Below are 22020 nucleotides of genomic sequence, written 5' to 3'. Positions count from 1 at the left end.
CTGGGATTACAGGTGTGAGCCACCACACCCAGCCTCAAGATAAAATTAAATAGAGCAAACAGAAGTATTTTCTCAGTTTGGGACCTGCTGAGATGCCCTCGTGTCGCCATTTTCTTCGGGGTACAGCCCTAACCCTGGCTCCTGGAGAAAGAGGAGTAAAAATGTAGCTGTAAGCCAGACCTGGATTCAAATTCCCATTCCACCTGAATTTAAACTAGCCATGTCTCTGTTTTTCCATTTGCAAGCTGGTGAAAATAATAGTACCAAACTTAATTTAATTATTACAGGCCGGGCGTGGTGGCTTACACCTGTAATCCCAGCACTTCAGGAGGCTGAGGCAGGCAGATCACGAGGTCAGGAGATGGAGACCATCCTGGCTAACAAAAATTAGCCGGGCGTGGTGTCGGGCACCTGTAGTCCCAGCTACTCGGGAGGCTGAGGCAGGAGAATGGCATGAACCCGGGAGGCAGAGCTTGCAGTGAGCTGAGATTGTGCTACTGCATTCCAGCCTGGGTGACAGAGCAAGACTCTATCTAAAAAAAAAAAAATTATTGCAACAACCAGTTCAGTCCTGCCTGAGCCGGATTAGAGAAGAGAGGAGGAGGTCATGGCCCACAGGAAAATTGTAAGGATTAAATGAAGTGATATGTGGGGAGCATCTAGCCCATCTTGCCACATTTATAGACATACGTGTTGATGTCTTGGGACACCGAAGTGCTTTGACAGCAACAATGATGACAATGTTATAGATTGCCATATAGTGCCTTATAGGGCTCCACATGGATATCTTCAATTAGCCCTCACGACTATTATGAGCCTAGCATTACTGTCATAATCCTATTCTAGACATCTGGAGCTGTGGAACAAACCACCCGCCAAAAAGTAGTGCCTTAAGACAGTAATTTGTGTTGCTCACAAATCTGCAATTTGGGCAGGGCTCAGTGGGGAAGCCCCTTCTCCCTCCTCGGTTCAGCATCAGCTGGGCCAGTAGAAGACTGAGGGCCAGAATCATCTGATGACTCTCATGTGTCTGGCCATTGATACTGGTTGTCGGCTGAGACTTGAGCTGGGACCCTCAGCCAGAACCTATATATACCCTCTCTGCATAGCCTGGGCTTCCTCACAGTATGATGGGCAATTTCCAATTCTGGGGTGGGGGCGAAAGAAAGAGAGAGCATGCCAGCGGAAGCCACATGCGTTTTGTAACCTAGACTAGGCAGTCACGTGAAGTCACCTCTGATGCATTTATTTGCTGAGACAGTCACAAAGACCTGTCCAGATTCAAGAGCAGGGAATGTGGACTCCACTTCTCAATGGAAAGTGGCAAGGTTCTAGAAGAGCATGTGGGACTGGAAATACTGCTGTGGTCTTTCATGAAAAACACACAGGGGAGAACATTGAGGCTCAGGAGGCTGTGACTGGCACAAAAGCACAGCACCCACAAGTGACAGAACCAGAACCTGAACCCAGGTCTTCTGACTCCAAACCCTGTGCTTTTCCCACTGCACAATGGGATGTCTGATCCCACTGACTGGGGCTTCAGAAGCATCTTGCCCCTCTCCACATCACAGGGCCTTTCAAAGTACGCGCTTCCTCACACAAACCTGCCCACAGCCTGACTTACTTCCAGCCGTCCTCCTCCTTGCTGGGCCTGACTTACTTCCAGCCGTCCTCCTCCTTGCTGGGCCTGACTTACTTCCAGCCGTCCTCCTCCTTGCTGGGCCTGGCAAGAAGAGCTCCTGAATGGGTTGGACCCACTCTGCTGCTTCACTGCCCAGGCCAAGTTGGGGGAAGCCAGTGGGAAATGGGGCCCACCAGGAGCTAGAACTGGGGAGGCCCAGTACTCTGGGGTGAGGGCGGGAGGGAATGACAGTGAGAGCAGTGTCTGGGATGTGTAATTCCAGACGACAGCAGGAACTAAGACTGGGTAATTTGGGGAATTTTTGGAAAATGTGAGTGTGATGTCAGCCTCAGTGAAAGAGAGAGGAAGACTGGAAGGGGGCCGGGGGCTGTCCTGGGGGGCCGGCAGGGGAAGGCGAGGGGCGTTGAGTTGTAATGGGAGGAACAGTTTATTAGTCTAGAAAAGTTTAACTTGAAGCTCATAACCCCCACCCTGCACCACCCCTCTGCCCAGTGCCAGCAAATCACACAGATGTGGTGACAACCCATGCTGGTGAGCCCTGGTCGAATCCAGGGGAAGAGATGGGAATGCACTGATTTCTTCATAGATTGTTAAGCGACTGAGCACAAAGCCTTTTGCCAGTCCAGAGCCAGAGCACTGAGGGTCATCAAGGAGCCCTGAGAAATCCATGCCGAGGGCCAGGAGCAGGAAGGAGGAGACCATAGAGGTCAGAGCTGGGGCAGTCTGAGCCTCAACAGACTCTTTGGGGAATTTGGTCGGTGCCTCTAGGAGCGTTTTAGATTGGCCTGTTAAGCTCCATCCTCAGAATTGTGTGCCATCCACACAACCTGCCCAGAGGTCACCTCAGGCCTGGAGTTCAGATTCATGTCTGAAGACTCAGAGGCCAGATCAGCGGTGATCATACTCTCCACTCTATTCTCTACAGCTTTGTAACCTCAGGCAAGTCACTGGACCTCATAAAGACTCAGTTTCCTCCGTCCTAAAACGGGAGCAATAATAGCTGCCCCAAAGAGCTGCTGTGAGCCTGAAATAAGATAGTAGAGGTTAAGTGCCTACCACAGGGTCCAGCACATAAGGATTCAGTAAACGGTCATTCTCTCTCCTTCTTCTTTTTCTCTTCTGTTCCTTTACATAAACCCAGATGATGATTCATCCTAAGCCTTGTTCAGTCCAGACTTACAGAGCCAAAGAGAGGCAAAGCTGATAAAGCACTGGGGCAGGGAGGATGGACAGGAGGATGCTCGTACTCTTCAATCTTATAGCCACTTTTTGCCTTTAGGAGTCCACGGTATAGGGGCCCTGGCAGAGCAATGGGAAAGCCCCTAGACCCAAGTGCCAGCCCCCAATGTGGGGAGGGAAGCTGGAGCTGGAGGCTCCTCTCGTCACCTTGTGCTGTCTGTCCTTAGGGTCCAGTCAGTCCCAAAATCTGTTCTTCAAACCTGCTACTCCATTAGGCCCCAGCAGGGTACCAGCAAGAAAGACAGAAGCACAGGTACTAGGGGAGGAGCTGCTTTGTCCCGGTGCTGGAGACGCGGCCCCACGCTCTCTATGCCTCTGTCTCCTCACCCAGAAAGTCAGGGGGTTGCATGGAGGGTGCTCTGCCTGCCTGACATCCTGGTGTCACATATCTCTCCACATCCCTCTCTATCCTCTTGCAACCCCCCTCCCAGCCCTTTCGATGAGGCCTCAAACAGAGAAGCCATGCTCGTCACAAGGGAAGTCCTGGGCTCTAGGAGGACTTCTCTAAAATCCTTTCTGTGGCTCTGACTTAGGCCTCCAGGTTCCTTCTCTCCTGAGTCAGGGCTGGGGTTTGAGTAGAGGGGACTGTAGCCTCTGACTTTCCTGGAGGACTCTGATGCTATTCTTACTCCTGTCTCTCATGGGTTTCTGTCCCTCAGGCATTCTTGGAAGTCTTAAGCCACCTCTCAAAGTTCCTGTGTTAAAAATGCTCTCCCTAGAACCTTAGGAATGAGGGCGAAAAATAAACAACCTCAAATCTTATCTGTGGCTTTATTTTGAGACTTCTAGCAACCTGAAACACCCCACCCCCACCCCACACACCCCAGCCCTTTCTCCTCTCCTGGAAGCTCGGGCATCCTCCATTTCAGACCTGCCTGAGCCGGATTGGGGAAGGGAGGAGGTTATGGTCCATGGAAGAGTTATACCCTGAACTTTATGGAGTTTGCAGTGGCCAGGTGTGGAGCCAGGTCCCACCTTTCTCAGCAACATCCAGAGAAATGAAATTCTGCTTCCACAAGGCAAGAAGGAAAGGGGGATGGGAAGACAAAAGGAAGAGAGAGGATAAAAGAGAGTTTTTGTAGAGAAGGCAGAAGGTAGCCTCCAGGTAAGAGGAGAGGTAATGGAGAGGTTAGTCATGTCATATCCAATAAGTGATGGGGGATAGGAAGTTTCTGTGGGTTGACAGAGTTACTGACCATGGAAGCATGTTTTAGGCAAATGTTAGGAGCTAAGTTGCATCTGACAAGAGCCCATGGACCTTCCAGGGGCCACAGCTCACGATCATCCACCCGCAGAGGATTCATGGCCAAAATCTTCCTTGGGAAACCCACTCCTGTCTTCAACTCCAGATCTTTTGCTCCAGGGAGGAGCCTCTGGGCAGCTACAGCCAAACATTCTCTGGATTCTTCCAGGCCCAGCGTTTATCTTAGGGTTATTTTCACTCCCAAGAACAAAGAAGCTTTCTATTCAAGTGGTGAGAACCCACACCTCTGACAAGCCATAGATCACCCACAGGGAGGGCCACAGGGGCTGGTCCAGCACGTGGCGCTGCTTCTCCCTCCCATCCAGACCCTCAGAGCGGGTGTCTGGCTCACCATGGCTTGCAGTGGGATCCCAGGCAGAGGGCAGAAACTGTATAAGACAAATTGGTTCTGAAAGCCAGAAGCCAAGACAGGGCAGGGAGAGGAGAAGAGGGAGGCTGACCGACTGGAAGAGTGAGGGCACCAAGGAGCCCCAAGCAATCCCTGCTTAGATCCAAACTCTATAGACTTAGTCACCTTATATGAGATATATGACAATCATCCAAATCAACTGGGGAGCTTTCAAAAAAGGTAATAAAAGAACATGGTATATAAGGGTCAACTGTACTAGAATGATGTATAGTAGACTCAGCACTCCCAGTGACACACACTGTAGCCAAGTTTCTTTTTCCTTCAATAAATATATTTGAATACGGTAGCATATATATAGATATACATGCATATAGATAGAAGTGTGTTTACATATATATATGTATATGTATAAACTCCATTTCTACACATCTGGTAAGACATTAAACATTGTTCTACAATGTCCTTTTTATATTTAACCATATAATTTGTAAGCCATTCCATATGTGTACGTATAGAACTGTCTCCTTTTTACTGAATTCTTAATATTCCATTGCATGGCTATTGGTAGGTAAGTAAGTAATTTCCCATCTTTTTCTATTTCAAATAATGCTACAGTAAATAGAGTGCAGTAACACACTGTTTCATGCAGATTCATGAATACTAATAGGGAATATTCCTAGAAGTAGAACTGCCAGACAGATCAAAGGACATATGCATGGGTTTTTTGTTTTGTTTTGATTAATATGCTAAATTGCTGTCTGTAGGTGTGGTATTTATTTACACAGACACCAACAATATATGAGACTGCCGATCTCTGCACATCTTACGCCAACATGATGTTATACAACTTTTCATCCACATTAATTTGATAGTTAAGAAAATAGCATTTTAGGCTAGGTGCGGTGGCTCATGCCTGTAATCCCAGCACTTTGGGAGGCTGAGGCAGGCTGATAACTTGAGGCTAGAAGTTCAAGATCAGCGTGGCCTACGTGGCAAAACCCAATCTCTATTAAAAATACAAAAATTAGCCAGATGTGGTCAGCCTGGACTACATGGCAAAACCCATCTCTATTAAAAATACAAAAATTAGCCAGATGTGGTGGCGCGCGCCTATGGTCCCAGCTATTTGGTGGACTGAGGTGGGAAGATTGCTTGTGCCTGGGAGGCAGAGGTTGCAGTGAGCGGAGATCACGCCACTGCACTCCAGCCTGGGTGACAAAGCAAAAGCCTGCCTCAAAAAAAAAAAAGAAAAGAAAATAGCATTTTATTGTGGTTAAAACTTACATTTCGCTTATTCCAAAAATGTTGAGAAACTTTTAAGGTGTCTAAAAGTCATTTATACTTGCATTAGCCTCAAAAATATATAGATCTCTGGGTCTTGTACTCAAAAGCCTGATTCAGTAAACCCCCAAATCAGTACTTTTTAAAAATACTCAAGTGATTGGGGTAAATATTTCTTAAACAAAACATAAAAAGTACAAACCAAAAAGAAATGATTGATAAATTGTACTTTGATTAAAATTTTAAATGTCTGCTAACTAAAAGAAAGTACAAAGTCAAGCAATAGACTGGGAAAAAATCCTCGTTAAAAGTACGTCCCACAAAGAACTCATAACCAGAATATACAAAGAAAGCTCCTACAGAGCAACAAGAAGGGAAAAAAATAACAACCTATCTTTTTAGGCAGACCAAAGACATAAATAGACAATTTATAAATGAAGATATATGAATAATCAATACACATATGAAAAGATGTTTATTTCATAACTCATCAGGAAAAGGCAAGTTAAAACCATAATAAGATACCACTACCGATGGTAAACTGGTAAATATTTAATAACTGATACTTCAGGGGGAAAAGCCTGATTTGCAGTTTTTTGTTTTTTGTTTTTTTTGGTGTGAAAACTCCCACCATTGCTAATTTCAAGCCACCAATGCGACATCACTGAATGCAGAATTGGGAAGAGGTGTATGTAATTGACTCTCACAAGCCCCACAGGCTGGCTCCAGCACATCACCGAGATCACTGCAAACCCACCATGAAGGCTAAAATGAAAAAGACTGAACATATCAAGTGTTGACAAAAATGTAGAGCAAGGAGAATGCTAACACATGGCTAGTGCAATGTGCAAATGTAGAGCAAGGAGAATGCTAGAATGTAGAGCAAGGAAATGTAGAGCAAGGAAAATGTAGAGCAAGGAGAATGTTAACATATGGCCAGTGCAAAGTGAAAATCAGTTTAATCACATTGGAACACTGTTTGGCAGTATCTACTAAGGCTGTGATCCTATGTCTGATCCTATGACCCTGGAAGCCCCATAGAAATGAATGCATATGTGATGGTTATTTTATGTGTCAACTTGACTGGACCATCAGGTACCCAGACATTTGTCCAAACATTATTCTGGGTGTGTCTGTGAGGGGATATCTGGACAAGATTAGCATTTGAATTGGTAGATTGAATAAAACAGATTGCCCTCCATGGTGTGTGTGTTCCTCATCTAATCAGTTGAAGACCTGAATAGAACAAAAAGACTGAATGAGCCGGGCGCGGTGGCTCAAGCCTGTAATCCCAGCACTTTGGGAGGCCGAGGCGGGCGGATCACAAGGTCAGGAGATCGAGACCACAGTGAAACCCCGTCTCTACTAAAAATACAAAAAATTAGCCGGGCGCGGTGGCGGGCGCCTGTAGTCCCAGCTACTCAGGAGGCTGAGGCAGGAGAATGGCGGGAACCCGGGAGGCGGAGCTTGCAGTGAGCCGAGATCGCGCCACTGCACTCCAGCCTGGGCAACAGCGTGAGACTCCGTCTCAAAAAAAAAAACAAAAAAAAACAAAACAAAAAAAAAACAAAAACAAAAAGACTGAATGAGAGGGAACTCCTTCTGCCTGACTGTCTTGAGCAGGAATATCAGTTCTCTCTTGCCTTTGGACTCAAACTGAAACATCAGCTCTCTCTGGGTCTTGAGCCTGCAGGCATTCAGACTGGAACTACACCATCAGCCCTCCTGGGTCTCCGGCTTGCTGACTACAGATCTTGGGATTTGTCAGCCTCCATACCCACGTGATTCAATTTCTTATTTCATATATATATATGTATATAAAGTACTGATTTTTAAAAAGATTTATAGATAGATAGATATCTCCTATCGGTTCTCTCTCTCTGAAGAACCCTGACTAATACAGCCAGGTAGCCACCAAAAAACATGCACATGAATGTTCATAGCAGTTTTATTTGTAATAGTCAACAAACTGGAAACAATCCAAATGCCCATCAACAGTGCTACACAGTGCTAGATTTCTACCATGGAATACTAGATAGCAATAAAGAAAATAAACCACAGATACACACAGCAACATGGATGAATCTCACAGATAAAAACATTGAAAGAAAAGGGCCAGACACAAAAGACTATATATATATGTATATAGTATATACATATATATACACAAACTTCTAGAATAGATAAAATTATTTTATTGTGAGATAAGTTAGAATAGCAATTACCTTTGAGGGGATTGATATAAACTAGGAGTATACATGAGGGAATGTTCTGGATATTGGAAATATTCTGTATTTTGATATCAATAGTAGTTACAAAAGTGTAAAATTTCACCCAGCTATACACTTAAGATTTGTACTCCTTTACTGTTTATACTATATATACCAATATAGTTGGTTAGGTTTTTTGTATTTTGGGGGTTTTTTTGGAGACAAGATCTTGCTCTGTTGCCCATGCTGGAGTGCAGTGGCGTGATCATATCATAGCTCACTGAAGCCTTGAACTCCTGGACTCAAGTGATCCTCCCACCTCAGCCTCCAAAGCAGCTGGGACTATAGGCATGTGTCACCATACCTAGCTAGTTTTTTTTGTTGTTGTTGTTGTTTATTTGTTTGTTTTGCTGTTGTTGAGACAGGATCTTTTGTGTGTTACCCAGGTTGGTCTCAAATTCCTGAGCTCAGGTGATCCTCCCACCTTCACCTCCCAAAATGCCAGGATTTACAGGCAAGAGCCATTGTGCCCAGCCCCCCAATATAATTTTTTACATAAAAATAAGTTTTAAAAACCACCATGTATTTCTGATGATCAGCCTGGTACAGGAAACATTGGACTTGGCAATCTGTAAATTCTCTTAAAGCTAACATTCTGTGAATATGAGATGAAACAGACATAATGGTGCCAGAGCAAAGGCAAGAAGAAGAACCAGAGAGTAGACACAGGGCTAAGCAGGAAAACCAACATTTGTTTAGCATCTGCTATGGGCAAGACACAATGCTCAATAGCCAGAAGGTTAAAAATGAGCAAAGAGAAGCCCCTGCCTGCAAGGAGCCTGCCTTCTTGTAGGGGACATGATTCTACATTACAAAGTACAGTATAGTAATCACTGAAAACCAGAGGCACCAAGAGAAAGCTCCACAAGTGGACAGTGGCATTCAGTTGGGCAGGGGGATGATCTGGAAAGAATCCACAGTAGAGCAGGTACTTGAACAGAGCCTTGAAGGATAGATAGAATTCTGCTGGAGAGAGACAGCTGGAGGTAGACATGTGTTAATTCCCTCTCACACTGTCATAAAGAAATACGTGAGACTAGGTAATTTATAAAGGAAAGAGGTTTAATTGACTCACACTTCCACCTCGCTGGGGAGGTCTCAGGAAACTTACTATCATGGAGGAAGGCAAAGGGGAAGCAAGGTCTTCCTTCACATGGTGGCAGGAGAGAGAAGAGAGAGCAAAGGGGAAAGAGTCCCTTTTAAAACCATCAGACCTCGTGAGAACTCACTCATTACCACAAGAATATCATGGAGGAAACCGCCTCCATGATCCATTCACCTCCCACCAGTTCCCTCCCTCAACACGTGGGGATTATGGGGATTATAATTCAAGATGAGATTTGGGTGGGGACACAGCCAGACCATATCAACACTGAGGATTCTTTATAAATGCAATTTAGACTGGCCAATGCCTAGGTCCAGTGTAACTCTTTAAAATCAAAACTCACCAGACTCACCATAAGATGGATGAATAATCCACCCTAGAAGTGGCTAGCAGATGCAGAATGAATTCCAAATCCTACCAAGGGACAAGAGGTTTCCCAAAGAACCATAAAAGACAATGACCTCAGCACAGAGGGTAAAATATAATCATTTGTTGTTATCCTTAAAGAATAAGGAGGAAACTGCATGGAGACTATAGGCAATAAGATCAGGCCAACCAGAATATGAACAAGGAAAACAGCAGTGACAAGGCAAAGGATGGGACACAATAGAGTTGGTATCAATAGACTATGACTAGAATGTTGCTCCCTGAGGGTTAAGACTCTGTCTTTTTCATCAGTGAATTTCTAGGGCCTAGCATAGTGCAGGGCACAGAATACCTACACAATAATGTTTGCTGAATGAACTAAATAGGTGAGGAACAAACAAAGGTGACACCCGTTCCCCAGGTTTAAAATATGTGTGACTGGGAAAATGGGAACTGAGGAGCAGATGGTTTGGAGAGGAGAGAAGATTATGGGTGGACAGTTACAGAAGCAAGACTGGAGCTTAGACCAGAAATTCTACTAGCAATTCTTTTTTTTTTTTTTTTTTTTGAGACAGAGTTTCACTCTTGTTACCCAGGCTGAAGTGCAATGGCACGATCTCGGCTCACTGCAACCTCCGCCTCCCAGGTTCAAGCAATTCTTCTGCCTGAGCCTCCCTAGTAGCTGGGATTATAGGCATGTGCCACCATGTCCAGCTAATTTTGTATTTTTAGTAGAGACGGGGTTTCTCCATGTTGGTCAGGCTGGTCTCGAACTCCTGACCTCAGGTGATCCACCCACCTCGGCCTCCCAAAGTGCTGGGATTACAGGCATAAGCCACTGCACCCGGCCTCTTTTTTTTTTTTTTTTTTTTGGATGAACTCTTTGTCATCAGGTTGGAATACAGTGGCATGATCTCAGCTCTCTGCAACTTTTACCACCCGGGTTCAAGCGATTCTCCTGCCTCAGCCTCCTGAGTAGCTGGGACTACAGATGCATGCCACCAGGCCCAGATAATTTTTGTATTTTTAGTAGAGACAGGGTTTCACCATGTTGGCCAGGATGGTCTCGATCTCTTGACCTCACGATCTGCCTGCCTCAGCCTCCCAAAGTGCTGGGATTACAGGCGTGAGCCTCTGTGCCTGGCCCCTACTAGCAATTCTACAGTTGAAGTCATCCTCCAAGAAATGACAACTGAAGCTATCTGAGTAGATGGCAGAGGCAAGGGAGAGAATTTACAGAAGAGAGCTGAATCTGAGGGTGAGAAACTACAGAAGGCAGCAAGAAATGAGAAGACAGAAGAATCAGGAAAGTGTAGCATCAGCAAAGTCAATGGAAGAGCTTTAAGAGGAAGGTCCTCTCAGTTAATTCTATTTGAAGAATGACAGTTGTGTCCCTGCTCTCCATGCAATCCAGAGACAGAAAACTTAGTAGACAAAGTATGGACTTGAAAGAGAAATAGACAGGCCTTGGATCCAAACACAGCCCTATGTCATTTAATAGTGAAATCTTAGCAAGTTACTTAAAGTTCTATTTCCCAATTGGTTGGGTCTTCCGTTTTCCAGCTGGTTAAAAGTGAGAGTTAATACGATCTATATCCAGGTTGCTGAAAGGATTAAGTGAAGGTATATGAAAATCAACAAAATATATGAAAGTGCCCAGCACAGGGATTGGAGCATAGTGGGCACTTGGTTCTTACTGATTCCTCTTTCCTTCCCTACTGTGCTAGGATCTGGTGTTTGTGGAAAATGATGCCGAACAAGTAACACTTGAAATGCAATGAAGGGGAGGAGACCTAAGAGTATGCATGGACCACACACAAGGACTGAGCAAACCATTGCATGCTGGTCAACCCAACCTGATAAAGCTGTCCCAGGTCCTTCAATTAGTAAGAAGATGTGAGTGACCCTGCAAAGAGCGGTTTTAACAGGATGTGGACAGGGTGGGATGAGAGAGCAGAGGCAGCAACTGTCTTTCTTGGGCAGCAAGAGAAATAGTCACTGAAGAAGTAACTGCAAAGACAGAAATGTGCGTGGGTGGGGAGCAAGCTGAATGTGTATGTGTGCAAAGGAACCAGGAAGGAAGGAAAGATGGAGGATGCGAGGGAGAGAAGGGCTAGTTGGTGAGGGGCAAGTCACCCACAGAGGCAATGAAATAAAATCAAGAAAATCAAGGGAGCACTCAAACCCAAGGCTGCTCTAGGTTTCATGACTAGGGCCTGTTGCTGGTATAACCTGAGGGGTGGTCTTTAAGAAAACGCAGGCAAGTTTACAAATACAAAATCAGATATGACAGTGTATTTTTTTAGAATAAGGAAATCATTCACAACATTTTTAAACTAAATGTTTAAGCTGATAAATACCACAAACATCACAAAACCCAGAAAAATGGCATGTTTAGTAATTAACTTCCTGACATACCTCTATAATACTTTCAGAGAAAAATGTATTTGTTTTGCTGTGTACTCTTTTATGGACTCCTCTTACATCAAAGGTTTTGTGGTATCATTTTTTATAGCGGGTATAGAAAAATAACTCAGGCCAGGCACAGTGGTTTATGCCTGTAATCCCAGCACTTTGGGAGGCCAAGGTGGGTGGATCACCTGAAGTCAGGAGTTCAAGACCAGTCTGGCCAACGTGGTGAAACCTGGTCTCTACTAAAAATACAAAAATTAGCTGGGCATGGTGGTGCTTGCCTGTTGTCCCAGCTACTCTGGAGGCTGAGGCAGAAGAATTGCTTGAACCCAGGAGGCGGAGGTTACAGTGAGCTGAGATTGCACCATTGCACTCTAGCCTGAGCAATAAGGGTGAAACTCTGTCTCAAAAAAAAAAAAAAAAAAGAAAGGAAAAGAAAGAAAAATAACTTTCCTCTAAATTGCTTGATCAAAATTTGTTTTCTATTATTGATGGTTCAGAAAAATTTCTTTCAGCTTCATAACTTGATATTGGTAATACATAAGTTTTTAGGATTGTCATATTTGGGAAAACCACTATTGAGGTCCTTTCATGTATGAGCTATAATATTTCAGAGGATGTCAAGTTTTCTTGCACAGTGACTCATCTTAAAAATTATTTAATTGGCAATAGTCATTAGTTTGTTGATATCCCCATTGTAGTTTATTATGAGTTTTATATTATCTCACTGTCAGTATTTCATCTCAAACAAGCAAAAAATTTAATATTGTTCACATGATTCAGTGATAACTTGAAAATCATAAACATGTGACTTTATAGGTAAGCATTCTAGCTGTGTGCAGGACTGTTGTAAATTTGTACCCCGCAAACATATGAATTCTGAAGAAATCTTATTTCACATCAAGAAAAAAAAAATGTTTGATGCATTTATGCTTGAGTATATTCCTGGAAGGAAAGAATTTTTATTTTGGCTTGGCATTGATAAGAACCAATAACTTACAGTTTTATATTTCTGATGAAAAAAAATATTCCTGGACTAGCTTATGGTTCTGAAGTGGGTTGACTGATAGCCCCCAAAATGATATGTCTACATTTTAACTCCATCAACATGTGAATTTGATCTCATTTGGAAAAGGAGTCTCTGCAGATGTAGTTAAGGATCTTGGGGATCATCCTGGATTACCAAGTGAGCCCCAAATCTAATGACCAGCATCTTTAGAAGAAACAGAAGAGAAGACATGAACATGGAGGAGACAGCTGTGTGAAGACGGAGGCAGAGATTGGGGCTACACAGCCACTAACCAATGAACTCCCAGAGCCACCAAATGCTGAACAAGAAGAGGAAGCATCCTTCCCCAGAGCCTTTGAGAGGAGTGCAGCCCTGTCGACACATTGATTTCACACTCTTGGACTCCAGAACCATGAGAGATTGTGTTTCTGTTGTTTTAAGTCACTCAGTTTATGGTAATTTGTTATAGTGGCCCTAGGAAAGAAACTCATACCAGTTCTATACATTCCAAACCTGGTCTCCCTTCTACTACCCAAATATTGGGTAAATGGGGTTACAAAAAGACACACTCTTTTGTGAAATGTCCTCCAGCCATGCACCTCTCCATGGCCAGGTAGTACAGAGAAGGCCCCATGAGCCCCTCCCATTGTGGATGGCCAGCAACAACTTAAATACCCGTGAAAGTGACTGCAGGCCACATAAATACGTCTCACTAAACCCAGACTAAAAGCATCCCACACTCAGCTTCCCCTTAGCTGAATCCCAACAAATCCTCTTACTCCCATCAAGGCCACTCAGCACAAACAGAAATGTGAAGGCAAGGAAATCAGAGTGGAAAGAGACAGACATCTTAGCGGTCATGGTTAAAATATCTGACTTCTGGTCCAGACGTGGTGGCTCATGCCTACGCCCTTTGGAAGACCAAGGCTGGTGGATCACTTGAGGTCAGGAGTTTGAGACTAGCCAGGCCAACGTGGCAAAAGCCTGTCTCTACTAAAAATACAAAAATTAGCTGGGCGTGGTGGTGTACATCTGTAATCTCAGCTACTTGGGAGGCTGAAGCACAACGATCGCTTGAACCCAGGAGACGGAGGTTGCAGTGAGCTGAGATCATGCCACTGTACTCCAGCCTGGGCAACAGAGAGACTGTCTCCAAAAATACATATATATATATATATGTATATATATGAGCAGGGTGTGATTCATGAGCTCTTTGTGCACAGCTGTCTCACTCCTAAGGAAGGTCTCACAGATCCTGAGCACAGCACTCAAGCCAAAAGGAATCCCTCTCAATTTAGAAATCTTCAGCCACTCCCTGAAAAATGAGGAATAGAGCCTAGGTATGTGGGAAAACCATGACAGGCACCTGAGCCTCAACAGATTTCAAATTTTTTAAACAGTTTAAAAATTTTTTAAAACAGATTTAAAAATCGTTTGGGGTTCTATTAAAGAACAACAGGGTCTTTGAACACAGAGTGGGTTCTTTAAAGGCTCCTCTGTCCTGCCAAGTTCACTTCACTTTTTTTCAGACTCCTTATACCGCTGGATTAGTAGAAGAGAGTGGACATGGTTCATCTGAATTTCTGCATGCTCTTGATAAAATTTCTTAGGATAGGAAAGAAGAAATGACAGGGATTATTTGAAGATTCAAAGATGCTTCCGTGTCCACATTTGTCCTAATCTGTTCAAATTTTTTATCAGTGATGAGGATGAAACCGATGATGGCATGTTTACTAAATTTGTATACAATATCAAGCTGGAATTATCGGCCTTTCCATTAACAAACTTTTATCAAAAGCTTCTAAAGGAAGAAGCCAAGGGGATAAAAGGCACTTCTTCCTACAAGAGCTCAGAGTCCAAAGACAATCAATAAGGACACAATTGTGATGCACCTGTGTTTTACGCTACCACAGAGGGATGCAGGGGGGCTGTGGGAGCCCAGATAATAGGCCCCCAGCCCCACCGGACTTGCCACGTAGGAGGTGACAGCTGAGAAGTCTGAGAAAATGTAGAGGTTAGCCAAGCAACACTGGAAGAAGGGCAACCCACCAGAGGAGAGACATGCAGAGGCCCAGGTGTAGGTGGACACTGGTCTGTTCAGGAAGCTGATGTGGTTCTAGATAGCAGAAGCACCAAGAGTTGGAAGGGAGATGTCTGGGAACAAAGTCACAGAGTTAGACACCGGGCAGATCCTGCAGGAACTGGTTAAGGTAACTTTAAATTGTGTATTTTTGGTTGTTGTTCTAGAATGACGTACACTTAAAACTTTGGAACGGGGCCCCAAGGAGCTCCCATGTGGCAGGGAACACAGATGTGGAGCTCTTTCAATGCAGCGGGGAGAGTTGTTCACCAGAGTCAGCCACAAGCCCCACACTTCCAGGCTCATTGCTGGCTCCTCACTCTACTCCAGCCACATGGGCCCCAAAGCATCGAGCAACTTCCAGCCTTTTGGACCATCATACCAGCTCTTCCCTTAGCCCAGAATGCTCTCCTACCCCTGTTCCCAGAGTCCTGTACCCAACTAAATCCTTCAAGTCTCAGCTCAACTATTACTGCCTTACAGAAACCTAATTTGACTCCCCATTAATGTTTCTCTTGGCACTTTTTACTTTGGCAGCACTGATGACTTATACCTTTTAAAGAATATACGTATTTGTATTATTGTTTAATGCCAGAGCTCCTGAGGGCAAGGTTGAATATGTTTTGTTCACGACTGTATCCCTTGTGATGATATCAAAAACTTGTATCAGTTTGAAAGAAAGAAGAAAGAAAGAAAAAAGAATGAAGTTCCAATTGTCTACCACTGCACAACAAACCATCCCAACATTTAACAACTTAAAACAACAACCATTGTATTTTACCCCCCAACTTTGTGGGCTAGTAATTTGTGAAGGGATCAGCTAGGCAATTCATGTCTTCTATGGTCTCCATGAAGATCATTTGATGGCATCAGATGGCAAATGGTCTGGTTTGGAGGGTCCAAGCCAGCTTTGCTTACATTTCTGGTGCCTTGATGGCTGGGTTGCCGGACTCATTTAGAACTACTGATGTCAGTGGCTCCTCCATTATGTTGCTATAAATAGGTTAGTCAAACTTTCTAGGAGGTGGCTCAGGGGGGAGGATCCTAAGAGACCTGGGTGGAAGCTTCAAAATCATGTATGACCTAGTTCCAGACATTGACTTCCAATGCATGCTACTGGCCAAGCGAGTCACTAAGGCGATCCCAGATCAAGAGAGAGAATCAGAACCCACCTCCGATGTGTAGAATGTCGAAGATGTTGCAGGTATCTCTAAGTCACCACAATGCGGAGGGGGACAGGGGAATGACATTTATCCTTTCACAATGGTCATCCTGACTATAGTGTCCAGAAAGGATGAAAAAAGGATGGGATATGCTTAGGGAGATCAATTCAGAACATACTAGAAATAAAAATACAAAAAAAAAAAATGAGGGCTTAAATGATATCTACTGGAAGAGAAAAGGAGGCATGAATTTGAGAGAGATTTTAGGAGCAGTAGAAAGGAACAGTAAGAGCGTGGACTGGAGCCACATCATCTAGCTTTGAATCCTTGTTCTGCCACACACCAATGGTGAGAACTCTGGAAAACTAGTCGTTTTCTCTGGTCCTCAGTTTCCTCATCTGTAAAATGGGTATATTAACTGTACTTATTTCACAGAGTTGTTGAGCAGATTACATGACTTAATACATGGAGGAAAAAGCCTAAAACAGTTTCTGGGTATACTAAGGGTACAATAAATATTAGCTCTTAAAGCCAAAAAATAAATAAAACTTACTAGGAGTCAAGTTTTGTCAGAAAGCCAAAGCATTGCTAGGGGAAACAGGAAAGGTTCCCTCTACCTATGTGTTCTGTTTTGTCAGTGATGTTGAGGAGGCATTTTCAGCTTCCAACTCTGCAGCTGTAATGTACTTTGGAGTGTTGCATACTCCCACACCACCTAGATATGGTTACTTGTTAGGTTTACTGAATTCAATACTAGTGAAAAAAAGGGAGCAAATAAAAATGCACAGAGATGTTTGAAGTATGGAGGAGCTGAAGATGCTCCATAAAAGGACCTAAGTCCTAATAAAATAGGTATAACTGCATTAGCCTGAGGTCCTGGTCTTTCCTGCTCTTCCATCTTTCATCTGACATTGACCTTGCATCCACTCTCTTCCAGTCCCTGTGCCAGGTTCTGGGGATATGGTATGAACAAGACACTGTCCCTACATTTAATCCATAAACAGAGACATGCAATACAATGTCACAAGGGCTGGATCTGGGAGATGAGGGGACCCTGTAGGCGCATGTGAGGGGACATTCCAGGCTGATGAGTGGCTTTCACAAAGCTATGGAGGCATGTCGGGTTGGTGCCTAGGGTAGCATTGCTGTGACTACAGTGTGGGGAACAGTGGGCTTGGCAAGAGCAAAAGCCCAGGGGGCATCATTCAGACCACAGTGATGTCTGCAGTGGTAGGCAATGGGCTGGGAGCATGTGGGCTCTTTATCTGAGTCTGCCTGGCGTCTTTTTGCAGAAATCGCCCAGAAAGGCACTGAGATGCTGCCTGTCTGACCCTTCACAGAGACAGAGGACCAAAATCAGTTTATTGCCATTCTCAGATACTTCTTCAAAGTGCTTAAAGAGAGCAAACTGGTCATCCGGGCACCAGGTACAAGGACAGGAGGAGTTTGTGTCTGGCCATTAATGCTCCCGGGGACCCAGCAGGCCCACTCTGTGCCTCAGATCCTGAGATTGAGTCCTTCAGTCCTACCCCAGCTTCCTGGCAGTGGAGGAGGACAGACAAACATCTGAACCCTCTGCTGCCTTCACCCGCCTTCCTGCCTCCATGGGAGCCAGAAGAGATAAACCCCAAGGTTGGGTCTTGCCAAGCTTCCCACGAGTTAATATGTGGCACCTAAACCCCAAACAACCCCAGAGGGAAAACAGCATGACCTTGCCTCATTCAGCCTAAAACTGCATGGCAGGACCAAGGGTTTGGCCCCATGAGAACGAACATTGAGGGGTGGTGTGTTAGTCCGTTCTCATGCTGCTATAAAGAACTGCCCGAGACTGGGTAATTTATAAAGGAAAGAGGCTTAATTGACTCACAGTTCCACAGGGCTAGGGAGGCCTCAGGAAGCTTACAGTCACGGTGGAAGGAGAAGCAAACACCTCCTTGTTCACATGGTGGCAGGAAGGAGAATGCCAAGCAAAAGGGGGAAAAGCCCCGTATAAAACCATCGGATCTTGTGAGAACTCACTATCCTGAGAACAGCGTGAGGGTAATGGCTTCCATGATTAAATTACCCCCACCAGGTCCCTCCCACAAGACTTGGGGATTATGGGAACTACAATTCAAGGTGAGATTTGGGTGGGGACACAGCCAAACCATATCAGGTGGCAAAACCCCCAGATAGAGTTTCCCCACCAATGAGCATCCAGGAGTCCAGCAAAGCACCTGATCCAGCCCTAATACTGACCCCAACAGCAAGCACACACTGACCCCAGCCCCGCATGGGAACCCTAATCCAACCGAACCCTAACCCTAACCCTACCAGACCCTCACCCACCGTGCTTTAATACCATAGCAATCTGAATCCAAGTCCCAGCCTCACTAACCCGATGCTCACCCTGAATAAAATAACTAAAATAAACTCTAACACCAACATCCATTCCAATGAATCCTAGATTGCCCTCAGCCCTAATTTTAACTCCGATTCCAACTTCACCCTAGGTCAAAGGAAATACAGAAAGGAATGGTCTCTGAGGAGAGAAGCGCTGCTGCCCCACAGTCTGGTGGTCTTGACTGACAGCTGTCTGCCATATGTAGCTTGAAATGTACCTGGAACAACTGTCCTTTGGGTTTAAAATCTGATAGAAGACTACTGCCATTATTAAAGGATTTAATACACAGAAATCTGTTTGGAAAGAACCAGACCTCAGAAGTTCACAGCTGAGAAATAGAGGCATTTGAGTTATTTCCTCTGTGAATAACAGACGGGGATGGAAGTTCTTAAGAAACTCTTCTCCTCCAACCCCTGATCTGCAGGAGTCATCAGGAAATGGGATTATCTTCAATTTATAAATGATGAAGAATTGCCAGCTTCTAAGCAGAGAGAGGAAGGGGGCACTGTGTCACAGACAGGAGAATCCAAAGGGAGAAGCTAGATTTTTAAAAGAGACACCAGTATGTTTAATTCTTACTGTTCAGCCTCCTCCTGAGCCTGGAAGGCTGGTACTGGGTGCCCAACCTGTGGCCCGTAGGGTGAGTGAGGGCTCCTAACCCTGGCTCAGAGTGTGAGGCCCCAGGGTAAGTCCCAGAGTTGCACTCTGCTGGAGAAGGCAGAGGTCAGCCTGGAAATGCGACACCAAAATGGGCTGTCAGTCAAAGAGAAGACAAATAACAGAGGCTGAGACACAAAGCCCAAAGGCAGAATGGCCGGAGCCATAAGGGCCAGAAGGAGAAACAGCGGGTTGGGACAGGAAAATGGGATGGGGGTGGGGGAAGGCAAGCAGTCTGAATTCAACCCAAGGGTCCACGGCAGCACCCCAAGAGCTTTTACACAATTACAGCACAAGTGCACATGGAAAAGTCAGATTCCTTTTATAATAACCCCTTTCTCAGACTCAAAAAATTTAGAAGATTTAGAAAGTACAAAAAGTGTATAGAAGCCAAGTAAATTGAACTACAATCCTTGACTTGAGTGATGGTCATTTCAAGAGGCAGGACATTACTAGGACTTAAATTGTTTCAAGAATTTATCCCTTCACCCTCAAGTTTCAGCTACTGACATCTGAAAGGAAAAAAAAAATACTGTTCCCTTTCTTTGTCCAAGAGGACAAAGCCTCCTGAAAGGAAATCAAGGCCACAGCTGATGCTAACAGACCAGATTCTGTTTCCTGCACTCCAGAAAAGGGGAGGCAGCTGTTCATTCAGAAAAGGGTTATTGATCATCTCCTGTCTGGCACTATGTTCGGCCCTGGCTTCCAGCACAGCAGATGCCATCCCTTCCCTTGGGGCACTTACACCTTCTGCAAAGGCTGCTGTGGTCCCTGAGGTCAGTCCTACAGCACATCCCTGACACATACCCACATACGCTGTCACACACCCCCACACACGACAGCATCACACACAACTTGCACACCCGAATACACAATCATCCACATATACTCCCACTCACACACCTGTATATCCACATCGCATCACACTGACATATACTTACACAGACTACACTCACATGCAGGCACTCACCACACACACACCTCCTACGACATGCTCTCACACATGCAGTAACTGCTAAACACACATGAAGCAGTTATCTCCTCCTTCCTTTGCACTCCCTTAGCTCCTGTGTAAAGTGAGCTGTGGCATTTCCCATACTGTAATGTGATTAATTACATCCTGCCTCTCCTCCACCTCCACCTCAACCCGGAAACTTCCTAAGTTCATTTCTGTAAGCCCATCTTCCCGCTCAGTGCCTGGCACATGGCAGGTGCTCAGTAATGTTCACTGTGTGAACTTTGAAGGCCACAACTATGGACTTTGGTCCAAGGAGCAAGTCTCACCCTCTCCCCCACTGGCTGGAGTTGGAGTTAAGGGGGAGAAACACCTAAGGGAGCCCCTCAGCAAATGTTCTAATACAAGGCTCTCCCAGCTCAGCTCTACAGCGCCCAGCGATCCTTCCTGCTTGTCCCACTTGTTGGAGGGAAGCCAGTGACCTTGTGAGAAGAGGCAGAGAGACTTTGTCAGATCGGCATGGTGGTCTCAAGGTCCCTGCCCAATTCTCCCATTTCTCCCTTTTTCTTTTCACAGTATTACTCCCCAGTAAACCTTTTGCACACAACTCCAAAAGCAGGAGTGGGAGGGAAAGGAGGAAGAGGAGCCTGAAAGAATAGCTGCATCTCCACAGCACACACCCATTAGTGACAGTCACAAGCCTAGGTCTTACCTTCAGCTTCAAGGAGCCAGAAATCTGATTTCTCAGCCCTCTGAAGGTTGAGCAGGTGTCAGGAGACTGAGATGTGCTCACCAGTTCCATGTAGGATGGTAGGTAGACGGAGCCGTTCATAAATCTCAGGAGAGGGAGGGGAGGGGAGGGGAGAGGAAGTGAGGAAAGGGGAGGGGAGGGGCGAGTAGGGGAAGGGGGTGAGGAGGGGAAGTAGGGAGGAGGAGGGCAGATGAGCAGAGGGGAGGAGCAAGGGGGAAGGGAGGGAGAAGGGGAAGGGGAGGGGAGAGGAGAGGGGGAAGGGAGGGATGGGAGGGAGAGGAGGGAGAAGAGGAGGGGGAGGGCAGGGGAGTGGGGGAAGAGGAAGGCAGGGGAAGGGAGGAGACCAGCAGGGGAGGGGAGGGAAGGGGAGGAGGTGGGCAGGGGAGGGAAAGGGAGGGAGAAGGGGAGGGGAGGGGAGGAGATGGGCAGAGGAGGGGAAGGGAGGGAGAAGGAAAAGAAAGGGGAGGGAGAAGGGGAGGGGAGGAGAGAAGAGGGGGAGAAGGGGAGGGGAGTGGAGGAGGTGGGCAGGGGAGGGGAGGGGAGGAGGTAGACGGGGAGGGGAGGGAGAAGGGGAGTGGAGGAGAGGAAAGAGGAGGGGGCAAGAAGGGGAGGGGAGGGCAGAAGAGAGGAGTAGGGAAGGGCAGGGGAGGAGAGGGGAGGGGAGGAAAAAGGAGGGGAGGGGAGGGGCTGCTGAAGCCCCGCTATTCCTACAACCTTCTAGTGTCAGGTCAGCTCCAGGGCATGCCCAGGCCAAATGGAATACCAGCATAACTTCAGAGCTACCCACCCCTTCCCTGTCACAATATCTGTTGGGTTTGGCCATCGTTAGCCATCCCTGATGCTCTGCTGAGGTTGTGTGACACCTCCACCCACAAACTCCCACCCCTCCCAGGCACCTTCACACACAAGCACAGCCCTGGGGGGGCAGCTCCCTTTCCAATATCATGCTTAGGAACTTGACTCAGGCTCAGCTTGCAGAGACCAGGACTTGCCCACGTCCTCCTCCCCCACCATAATACACCAATACTGAGTCCTCTCTTCTTTTCCTGCAAGACCTTCTACTCTTTGGGGCTGTTTCCCCACCACCAGCCTGA

At 45.8% G+C, this 22020-nt stretch overlaps 1 non-coding gene across 3 annotated transcripts in view; it reads right to left on the bottom strand.

Annotated features, from left to right (window-relative positions):
* The window catches only part of LOC123568394 (uncharacterized), a 76406-nt gene extending 55392 nt beyond the window's left edge, over nt 1-21014 (bottom strand). For all 3 annotated transcript variants that reach the window (XR_012422456.1, XR_012422455.1, XR_012422457.1), the window contains exon 1: nt 20888-21014. This is a non-coding gene — a transcript (uncharacterized protein). The remainder of the gene's footprint in view (nt 1-20887) is intronic.
* Nucleotides 21015-22020: the final 1006 nt, after the last annotated feature.

This window comes from Macaca fascicularis, chromosome 13 (assembly GCF_037993035.2).
Source record: "Macaca fascicularis isolate 582-1 chromosome 13, T2T-MFA8v1.1".
NCBI classification, from domain to species: Eukaryota; Metazoa; Chordata; class Mammalia; order Primates; family Cercopithecidae; genus Macaca; species Macaca fascicularis.
This window is presented reverse-complemented; position numbering and strand designations above follow the sequence as displayed.